The sequence below is a fragment of the Dromaius novaehollandiae genome, unplaced genomic scaffold (assembly GCF_036370855.1).
Source record: "Dromaius novaehollandiae isolate bDroNov1 unplaced genomic scaffold, bDroNov1.hap1 HAP1_SCAFFOLD_31, whole genome shotgun sequence".
Classification (NCBI taxonomy): domain Eukaryota; kingdom Metazoa; phylum Chordata; class Aves; order Casuariiformes; family Dromaiidae; genus Dromaius; species Dromaius novaehollandiae.
The window spans coordinates 2,875,072-2,886,333 of record NW_026991289.1 but is presented as its reverse complement, the minus strand read 5'-3'; the positions used below and the strand labels follow the sequence as shown (position 1 = coordinate 2,886,333).

Genomic DNA, 11,262 nt, shown 5'->3' with positions numbered 1-11,262 from the left:
GGTCCATGGGTGGTGGTGGGTGTTGATGTGACCTCACGCCTGCGTCCATTGGTGGTGGTGGGTGTTGATGTGACCTCATGCCTGAGTCCAGGGGTGCAATGGGGGTGGACACCTGGGTCCATGGGTGGTGGTGGGTGCTGATGGGGTGGCCACCGGGGCCCATGGGTGACAACACGGGTGCAATGGGGCTGGACACCTGGGTCCATGGGTGGCGGACGGTGCTGATGGGGTTGGACAGCTGGCTCCATGGATGGGTGTGGGTGCTGATGGGACTGGATGCCTGGCTCCAGGGGTGCAACGGGGCTGGATGCCTGGGTCCCCGGGCAGCTCCTCACCCATGGGTGCCACCTTGGGCAGGTTTCCACATCTTCCAGTAGACCTATGGGTGCCGGGGGTGGGCCGGGGGCCACCTACCAGCACTCGGCCTTCGATGGGCGCCACTCCCTGAGCTCCCACTGCTGGCCCCGTGTCCCCATCACCATGTCCCCGTGGTCTCCTGTCCCTATCCCTGCCCCCGTCCCTGCATCCTCGGGTCCCCATCTCCACCGCTGGGTCCCCGTCCCTTGGCCGAGCCAAACTCCATCCCCGGAGCTGACCCCTGTCCCCACCGTGTCCCCCCGTCCCTGTGACAGAGCCAACTCCATCAGCATCCCCACAGCATCCCCGTCCCCAGGGTGTCCCCATCCCCACAGCATCCCCATTCGCCTGCCGTCCTCGTCCTCACCATGTCCCCATCCCCGTGGTGTCCCCGTCCCCCTGCCCCTGCGACAGAGCCAACTCCATCTCCAGCCCCACGGCGTCCCCGTCCCCACGGTGTCCCTGTCCCCACCACGTCCCCCTGCCCGTGACAGAGCCAACTCCATCCCATCCCAATGGTGTCCCCGTCCACACATCGTCCCCAACCCCACATCATCCCCATCCCCAGTGTCCCCCTGCCCCTGTGACAGAGCCAACTCCATCTCCATCCCCACATCGTCCCCATCCCCACGGCATCCCATCCCCACATCGTCTCCATGCCCATGGCGTCCCATCCCCACATCGTCCCCACTTCCACATCATCCCCATCCCCACATCATCCCCATCCCCCCAGTGTCCCAACCCCACATCATCCCCATCCCCACATCATCCCCGTCCCCCCAGTGTCCCCGTCCCCACATCATCTCCATCCCCACATCGTCCTCGTCCTCCCACATGGCCTCCGCGCTCCCGCCCACCACGCGCTCCGCGGAGATCAGCCCGGCGCCCGGTGGCGTCACCACTGCCGCGCCGCGCCATTGGCGGGCGGCCGCCGGCGGGGCCAATGGCTGCGCGACAAGGCGGGGCGGGAGCCGCGGCTCGGCCCTGTGCAGCGCCCTCCGCGCGCACCCTCGCTGTCGCTTCTCCCAACCTGCCGCACCGGGATCTGCCCAGCGCCTGGTGACGCCTGGGTCGACACGAGCCGCTATTGGCGGGTGGGACAGAGCGCAGCCAATGGCGGTGCGCCGCAGCGGAGCCAATGGCGGTGTGGGGGCGTGGCCCCCGTGAGCTTCGGCGCTGCGTGAGGGCGACGGCGATGGCAGCGAGGAGGCGGTAGCGGGGCGGGCGATGGGGCCGGGGCTGCTGCTGCTGCTGCTGGGGGGGGCGGTGGGGCGGCGGCGAGTGGTGAGTGCGGGCGGGGACCCCAGCCCCCCTCTGCCCTCCCCCGCCGCCGGGCTCCCCGTCAGCGGCCCCACGGACCGGCCTGCAACCGTCCCCGGGAGGTGCTGCCCCCCCGACCTGCCCCCCGGGACGTGCTACCCCCCTGGACCCCCCCAGGATGTGCTGCCCCCCCGGAGCCCCCCAACCTGCCCCCCCCGGGACGTGCTGCCCCCCCGACCTGAACCCTGGGACATGCTGCCCCCCCGACCCGCCCGTCTTGTCCCCCCGGGACATCTTGATCCCCCGGATGCCCCCCAATGTGCCCCCCCCAGCCCCTCACCACACCCCATGTCCCTGCAGGCCCCCACTCCCTGCGCTACTTCAACACCGCCGTGACGGAGCCCAGCCCGGGGCTGCCCGCCTTCGTCTCCGTGGGCTACGTGGACGGAGAGCTCATCGATCGCTACGACAGCGAGACGCAGAGAGTGGTGCCGGGCGCGGCCTGGATGGAGCAGGAGGGTCAGGACCACTGGGACGAGGAGACCCGGATCAATCAGGACTGTCAGGAGACTTTCCGTGTGTACCTGGACACGCTGCAGAAGTGCTACAACCAGAGCGGGGGTGAGCACGGGCCGGGGCTCCCGGCGGCAGCTGCTCGCCATCAGCGCTGGGGGCTGTGGGGCTGGGGTGCCCCCGGCCCTGCACTGGGTGCCGGGTCCGAGCCCCTCTGCTGCCCCTGAGCCCCCGTCTCCCTGCTTGTGTCTCAGGGTATCACACAGTGCAGCGCACGTACGGCTGTGACCTCCTGGAGGATGGCGGGACCCGGGGGTTTATGCAGCTTGGCTACGACGGGAAGGACTTCATCGCCTTCGACAAGGACACGCTGACATTCGTCACGGCGGATGCTGCTGCGCTAATCACGAAGAGGAAGTGGGAGGCTGAGAATGAGCCTGAGCGCTGGAAGCACTACCTGGAGAACAGCTGCATCGAGGCGCTGCGGAGATACGTGGAGTGCGGGAGGGCCGCGCTGGAGAGGAGAGGAGAGGGCGAGGTGGGACCCCCCGGACACGGGGACGGGCCCCGGGCTCGGCGCTGGGCCCAGGCGCCCGACGGCGCTGCTGGCGGCACAGTGCGGCGTCTGCATCCGGGCCTGGGCGCGAGCTGCCTGACCTCCCTCCCTCGCGCCGTCTCCCCAGAGAGCCCTGCGGTGAGAGTGTCGGCCAAGGAGAGCCACGGCTTCGTGACCCTGTTGTGCCAGGCTCACGGCTTCTACCCGCGGCCCATCAGCATCAGCTGGCTGAAAAAGGGCCGCGTCCAAGCCCAGGAGACCAAGCAGGGCAGTGTCACGCCCAACAGTGATGGCACCTCCCCGCCTGGGCCAGCTTTGAGGCCCTCCCCACAGAGAAGCACGAGTACCAGTGCCGTGTGGAGCACGCCAGCCTGCCGGAGCCTGGCCTCTTCTCCTGGGGTGAGCGCAGGCGGCCAGAGCTCGTGGAGTGCCCGCTGGGGGCAGCTCCCGGCCCCTGCTCCCGGCCCCGCTCTCTTCCAGAGCCACTGAGCTCCCTGCTGCCCGTTGTCCTCGGGGCGGTCGTCGCTGTGGTGGTTGTCATCGCAGTGATCGCCGGCTTTGTGGTCTGGAAGAGCAGATGGGGTAAAGCACGGGGGCTGAGGAGGCGGGGGGAGGGAGGCTGGGAGGAGAAGGGGCCCGAGCCGGAGCCCTGGGGCCGGAGCAGAGCCGGGCCGTGAGGGGCCGCGTGGCCTGATGCCTCTTTCTTCCCTCAGGGAGGAAGGAGCAGGGGTATGTGATCGCCAAAGGTGAGTGCCGGGGCCGCTCCGTCCCAGGCCGCGCCTGGCAGCGGGGCAGCATTTGCTCTCTGGTTTCTGGCGGCTGCGGGGCTGGCGCGTCCCGTCCCCCGCCTGCCCCCATCTCCCCTCTTCCGTGCCCCACAGCTTTTCCCCGGCTGCAGGGCAGGGAAAGGGTTGGCGTCCCGCCGCTGGAGGCTGAGGCGCCCGGGCGCTGCCCTCTGCTCCTGGTGCCTGTGAGGCGGCTCCAGGGCCGGGTCCTGGCCCAGCGGGCTCTGCCCTGGCCCGGCTTTGCCCGCGGCTGGTGCGGGGCCTGCAGTGCCACTGGCACGGGGCCAGGGCTCACTGCCGCTCCTCTCTCACAGGCCACGACGGGGCATCCAGCAGCTCCAGAATGGGTCAGAGCTGGTGCTGGGAGCGGGGCGGGGGGCCCTGGCCTGGCGTGATACCAGGCTGGCACCCGCCATGGGGCTGCTGGCTGGCCGGGCGCTGCGGCTGGGTTCCTGGGGGCTTCTGCCTGCTCCCCTGGCTCTGGGAGGGGGGATTTAGCCCCGCAGCGCAGCTCCCATGGGGGACGGCGATGTGGGGCTGGGACCTGCAGGACAGGGCGCGCACGGGGGTGCGGGGGTACCCCCTGCCCCCCACACCTCTGCCTTTATTGATTTTTTCCTCTCTTGTCTTTGCAGGAAGCAATGCCGCCATTTAAGCGCTCCATCCTGGTAAGCAAGGAGCCGCGGCCGGACCCGGCAGCGTGGGCAGCGGGGGCCCAGCCCGCCCGAGCGCCTGCCGTCTCCTCGCTGCAGCTTCCGGGACGCCGCCAAGTCCCCTCGGCTCCCACAGCCCGGGAGCAGCAGCACCCAACGCCCCGCTCGAGGCTAAACCCGCCCCGTTTGGGTGCTCGGGCGCTGCAGGGTGCAGGTGGGCACCCGGGGGCAGGTTGGGGGGCTCAGGCTTTTGTCTCACTGTGCCTTGGATCTGCTCCCTGGCTCCGACGTGCTGCAAAAAGCTGTGAAGGTGGCGTGAAGCCCCCAGAGAAGAGGAGCGCTCGGAGCCTGCTCCTGCCGTGGTCCCAGCTCTGAGCTGGGGTAAGACCAGTTTTATCAGTGTGCGAGGCAGGGTTTCCATCTGCCAGTTGCCTGGGAAATAGAGAATTTGCTGGATTTTTTCAGCACTTGTCCTGGTGGCTCTCTTCGAACAAGAATGCTGTTTCTGTGGTGGGCCTCTTCAAACAAGAATGCTGTTTCTGTGGTGGGCCTCTGAACAAGAACGCTGTTTTTTTGGTGCGTCTCGTAGCACAGGAACGTTGTGTTTTTAGGTGTGTCTGTTAGGACAACAATGCTGTTTTCTGACTGTACTGTTATGGAAATTAGGCTTGTCGGCCCCCATAACAGGGCCCGACCCTAGGTTCCCGCAAGTAAAATTCAGAGCCAAATCAAAGCAAATTAAATAATTAAATTTTAGTTACACGTGTGCAGTAATTACAGCTCGAGCTGGGTGCCTCCGAAGACAGACCCCGAGCAAAGAAATCCCTGGGCAATTATAGTTTTTTCAACTTAAATTTCCCACCCTTCATGCAGTAGTTAGACCAATAGTAATTTTTAGGTCTGGGGTCTCCTGCTCCTCATTGGATCTCATTGTTGTTCCTAGGCAGGCTCTTTTTCTTCCTCATCTTTACTGTTGTGGTTTCTGCCGACGGTTGTACCTTCGTTTCTTGCTGGGTCTTACTGTTGTCTCTCAAGGTCCTGAGGAGGAGGAGGAGGTGATTCTGAATCATAACAATGAACACTGCCCCAGCAGTGAGCTAAGGCTTTGCCCCTCAAGGTCCTAATGCCCTGCACTGGTCTTATTTCAAAGCCTTGACACCCTCCCTTTGGGAGTGTGAGACGCAGGAATGCAGACTGCTTGTAACTCCCTTATCTTCCCAGCTGGAACCAGCTCTGAGGCCCTTTTCTTACTGGGCTAAGTAAAAGTTCATTATTTTCTCTAAGTGCGGCCTAAGGCTTCAGCAAATGTAGCTCCTCATGCTAAGCAAGTTTTAGAGAAGTTGTGCTAAGCGGCTACCTCTAGACAGTTTCAGTTTGCTATTCTTTAACACAAGTGGCCGTGTCCCTCCTGAGGTGCCAAGAATCCCAGTCCCTGAGCCATGGGGCTGGATACGACCTCCTTGGCTTATTCATGACATGGGCTCATGACACACACCCCAGAGTCAAATAAATTTCTGTGGGAGAATGGGAGGAAGAAAGTAGAAATGAATCAAAGGAGGGGGAATACAGGCAAGGAGGCCCACCGGTAAACATCTCCAAATACAGGTGGATTTTGCCCCCACTCTGGCAAGGGCGTTCTTCCACAACCAGCAGCACCTGGGGGACGGAGGGTCTTTTCCTGATAGCCCTCATGGCACACAGGGCATCAGGATTTGAGACAGCCCTTCCAGCCAAGGGGCAATTTCTGGGGATCCATGGGATCTCTTCTTGCTTTCTCCGCAGGTCTCATTACTGATTACTTGCAGAAGAGATGGCTTTGGAGGGATCCCAGGGCAGCCTTCCAATGGCTACGAGGAGGTCATCAAGAAGATGGTGCCCGGCTCTTCACCAGGGTGCATGGGGGGAGGACAAGAGACAATGGGCATAAGTTGAGAGAAGAGACATTCGTGCAGGACATAAGGAAAAGGTTTCCACTGCAAGGATGGTCAAACATTGGAAATGGTTGCCCAGAGAGGCGGTACGGTCTCCTCCCTTGGAGGTTTCCAAGACCAGACTGGATGAAGGCCAGAGCAACCTGGTGTGACCCCAGAGCTGACCCTGCTGTGAGCAAGGAGACTGGGCTAGAGACCTCCTGAGGTCCCTTCCACCCTGAAGGAGTCCGTGATTCATCCCACTCTCGATCTTCTCTTGTTGATGTCAGGGAAACATGCAGGTTCCCTGTGACGGTGGAAGTAGGCCAGCTTTCTTGTGCTCCTCCAGGCAGAATTGTTCAGATGCAGGGCTTCTTGGCAGGAATCCCCAAGACAGCCATGACCAATCCTTTGCTTCGCTTTTAATTTCCTTGTTTTTTTCTTTTCCCCCTTCTAAGTGTGTCTCTCTTACCATCCTAATCCCTTCCCCTACAGTCAGCCCACTCCTGATTACCCTTAACTCTTTGGTGCTGGGGATTTCTTTTTTTTTATTTTGGTGTGTGGGGGGTGTTTTTTTGTTTTGACACAGAGGAGCTTTTGTCCAGAAGGATCTTGAGAAACTTGGGTGATTCGGACAACAGATACCCTGTGAAGATTTACAAGAGAAGTGTCAAGTCCTGTGCCTAGGCAGGAATGACCCTGTCCATGAGTAGAGGTTCAGGGACCTGGGCTTCTTTAGCCTGCTGACGTGGAGGCAAAGGGCAGTAGAGTAGGAGCCTGTGACTGCTTGAAGGGTGGTTTCAGAGATGATGGAGCTTTTCTTGGTAGTGGGGAACAGCATGAGAAGGAGAAAGAGCCACAAACAGCAGCTTGTAGAGTTTAGATGTGACATTAAGAAAAGAAAATGTCACTCGTAGGGCAGTGCTGTGGTGCAACAGGACACCCAGAGGGAGTCTGAGTTCAGCCCCTGGCTTTGTGTTTTAAGGAAAAGCAAGTGAGGACAGGAAGACATCAGGAGATGTTGGGAGATCCCAGGGTGAGAACAAGGTGGGGAAGCAGGTTGGGTGTCTACATTCTGCAAGGAAACAGACACAGGCATGGGAAAGCATAGGACAGCCTGAGGTGAAGATGGCCAAAGGCACTGCCAGGGTTGAAAGCTTCTAACAGAACTAGGTCTTTGTTGTCTTGGTGATACCTGGGTGCCTCTGCCACTGAGGCCCACAAGATGTCATTCCTTAAAGCACTGTGGCCTTGCTGCCTCCTTGTCCCCTGGGAGCCCAGGAGGTGCCGTATCATGGTCCTGCACTCAGCATTGTGCACCCCCACCCGCACACTGCCCCCAGGAAGAGCCCTGAGCAATGCATGATGGAAAGGATCACTCTACCCAGGGGCTGGCTGTCAGTGCCTGGCTGCTCTGCTTGATAACACACATCCAGGTTGACTTGGCCTCAGAGCCACCTGCACATTGCCTTTGCCTACCTGCAATCAGGGCCTCCAACTTTCTGCTTTAATCAGCCCCCGGGGAGGCTTTGTTGTTAATGACCCTCAGTGAGACCTGTTAACTCTCCAAGAAACTTGGAATTTTCTTCTGTATTTAACTTCTTGAGAGGTTTGTTCAGTCTCCTCTCAGCATCTGCGGTTTGCAGGCTGAGCACCAAATACAGCTGAGGGGTCATTAAAATGCAAAAACACCTAAGGAACCATGCATCTTTCCATAATTTTCCTCATTTTGTCAATTCTTGTGTGGCTAATTGGGAAACTTTCAGGAGAGTATTGAAATTAGGCAGATTTCAATGAACACCTGAAAAAGACAGATGTCTGCTTCTGAAGCTTTCTTTATTCTTCAGTTTTCAGAATAAGCGATACTCATATTCCCCAATTCACACTGACCCACTGGGTCTCCAGATGAAGTCTGGACATGTAGGACAAGCAGTATTTTTGATAGGAGACATGTATGGACAACCTTCTCTCCCAGCTCCCCAGCCCTGCCATTTCTCTCATCAGCCACTGGGGACTTAGATCACTCTTGTTAAAATCTAACCTTTTTCCACTCAAGGCTGTAGCTGAATGCTACAGCTCCTGTGCACCAGTTCCCATCTGCTTTCCTTAGAGAACTAGCTGCAAGCAGACACAGAAGGATTTGTCTTAATTGTGATCAAACGAAAATAAACATCATCCAGTTTCATAAGAAATAAAATACAGTCCTCAACTTTATGTCAACTCCACGTTGCCTGTACTGATGTCTAGAGTCTACAAGGAAATGTTCTTGACAAATAGATAGGAAAGGCTGGATAGACACACAGTGAAGGAGTTTGTTTAAGAGACAATGAGCCTGCTGAAAGACGAGGCAAGCTTCAGACGCCCAGAAGCTCTGAGCAGCAACTGGAGAGTTGAGAGCTATCTGAATGACAAAGAGCAAGGGGAGGAGGAAAATTGGGAAACTATGGAAAGTGCATATGTCCAGATCATCTGATGAAAAGATGCCTTTAGAAATGATCAGTTTAATCAGGATGTTACGGAAGTTAGGCCTGTCAGCCACCATAACAGGGCTCGACCCTAGGTTCCCGCAGAAAAGTTCAGAGTTTCCCCAAGTGCATCTATTATCAATTGGTGATCTTTTTCATTCATTTTTTCCCATTCAGGTAATATCTCGGATGAAAGCCATTGGTTAGTTCCTAATGCTAATAAAGAAGACCTCAATGGATGTTTTAATCTGTATAAGTCACTTGTTGTGCTCAGTTTATTTACGAGTACTTCAGCATCTATACTGTTTAGGACTCCCAATCCTGTTCCTATGATACCGGTCACATCTCTCCTTGTTCGTTTTGGAGAGGTGAGAGTTCGCCTATGTAACCACGCTGTCCATCCCACATAGGACGTACCTAAGAATGGTGAACAGGTCGGTTTGATTGTAGAGATATTAATTTGCATTAATAGCTCTACTCGTTTGAGAGACCATGATGTATTAAATAATACTCGTTGTTGGCCTGTATTTCTAATCACATACGGTCCAATTTCAAAAATTTGTGGGGATAAGGTTTTCTTACTCTTCATGGTAACAGAGTTATTTATATTGGTGGAAATAATTGTAGTCGGGGTAGGTATTGCTGTGCTGGGCTCAATAATGTCTATTTTAAATTTAAATGATAGTCCCACATTGTGGTGAGCCCACAGACAAACTGTTAAAACAAGCTGTTCTAAGGTAAAATTGTACCAACAATCCAGGTTTTCAGTGGCACCAATTTTCCTTTCTTTTTCATTTGATTTGATTTTAGTGAGAGAGATTTGAGTCGCCTTCTCATGGGTGGACCCGTTGATCATTCGACACCCTATCTTTATTTCCTTTCCTGTCCCTCCCAGGAGTTGGGGAAGTTGATTAGTATTATCCCAGCTCCATTCATTTTCTGAGTATACTTCAGTTCCGTGCATGACCAGGGTTGAGAGGTTTAAGTTTTTAGTAGAATTTAATCCCATACTTCCGGTATACTTAACACGGGCCTGGGACCATGGCCACTCTAAGGTTCTTTGACCACAGGTTAGGGAAAGTAGCATTGCCAGGGTTTGAAACAGCAACATCAGCACGGCACTTCTGCCTGCCATCCTGCACGGTGCAGTAAAGGGAAAGAGATTTGTGTTAGTGAGGCGAGTCCGAACAGATTACCCTGGGGAAGTTGTGTATCCCATTGAGCTTTACGTGGTTGTTTTCACTGTTCTGCTGCAACCTCTGCTGTGCTTGCTTCTTGGACTGTCACTCGTTTTCCTAGAATTTTAACAGCGCAGTAAGAACTTTACAATACAGTACAGGGTCCTTCCCATTTTGGTTCTAATTTTGTTTTTCGCGAGAATACCTTTATCAGCAGTTTATCTCCAGGCTGTATATCATGTGCCTGAATGTCTGATGGCACCGGCTGAAACCACTGAGCCTGATTTTGCAAGGCCTTAAACCGTTCTTGTAAGGCTAGTACATATTGTGTTACTCGTTCACCTCCATCTAATAGGCTGGTCTTAGCAGGGATATAAGTCCCTGGTATCACCAAATGTCTCCCAAAAAGAATTCCTGCTGGTGTTAGTCCTATGGGTTGCCGTGGAGAATTTTGAACATCCCATAGAGCTAAGTTTAATGCCTCTGGCCATTTTAGGCTAGCATGTGTGCATATTCTTGCTATTTTCTCTTTTAATGTTCTATTCATTCTTTCTACTTGTCCTGAAGATCGTGGGTGATAAGGAGTATGTAGGTTTCTTTTTATTCCTAACGATTTACATAACTGATTGATTATGCTTGCTGTAAAATGGGCACCCCTATCTGAATCAATGGCTTCTGGGACCCCATACCTGGGTATGATTTCTTTCAGTAAGGCTTTTACCACTCCCCCTGTGTCGGCCTTTCTTGTTGGGAAAGCTTCTACCCAGCCTGATAACTGATCTACTATCACTAACAAGTGTTTGTACCCATTGGCAGATGGCATATCCACATAATCTATTTGCAGCTTCTGGAAAGGGAAGTAAGCCCATGGTTGCCCCCCCAAATCTGAGCTTGGCTTGTTATTTGAAAACTTCTGGCAGGTCGGGCAGCTATTTGTTATTCTTCTAGCAGCTGCATAAATTCCTGGAGCAGCCCATACTTTCTGTACCTGCTTAGCTATTGCCTCGGCTCCCCCATGAGCTTTATTGTGAAACCACCTAGCTATCGTAGTTAAATATTTTTTTGGTAGAATTGGTTTTTCCCCAATTGTCCATATTCCATCATCATTTTGTTTTGCTTCCCACTGCTCCCATTGTTTTTTCTCTTCCACTGAGCAGTCTTTTTCATACATAGTTTTGGGGTCTATTAAGTTTGGCCACTCACTCTGGTCCATCCTTGGAACTGCCCCCATACATTCTCTCAGAGGTTGTCGAGCTGCAGCCTTCACAACAGCGTCTGCTAAAGCATTTCCTCTGCTAATTTCTGTAGTGTCTTTAGTATGGGCTGGCCAGTGTATTACAGCAATTTCTTTGGGCAGTTGAACTGCTTCCAGCAAATTATGTATTTCTTCTCCATTAGCTAATTTCTTTCCTGATGACGAAAAGAATCCTCGCTCTTTCCATAACATCCCTGTTGCATGACACACTCCAAATGCATATTTAGAATCGGTATAGATATTTACCCGCAAGCTCTTACCTATTTTTGCTGCTTGGGTCAATGCTATTAATTCTGCTCCTTGAGCACTTACAGACGGAGACAAAGGATT

At 55.4% G+C, this 11,262-nt stretch overlaps 1 pseudogene; it reads left to right on the top strand.

Annotated features, from left to right (window-relative positions):
* Positions 1-1,584: 1,584 nt before the first annotated feature.
* Positions 1,585-3,422, top strand: LOC135325520 (class I histocompatibility antigen, F10 alpha chain-like; annotated as a pseudogene).
* The last annotated feature ends 7,840 nt before the right edge of the window (positions 3,423-11,262 follow it).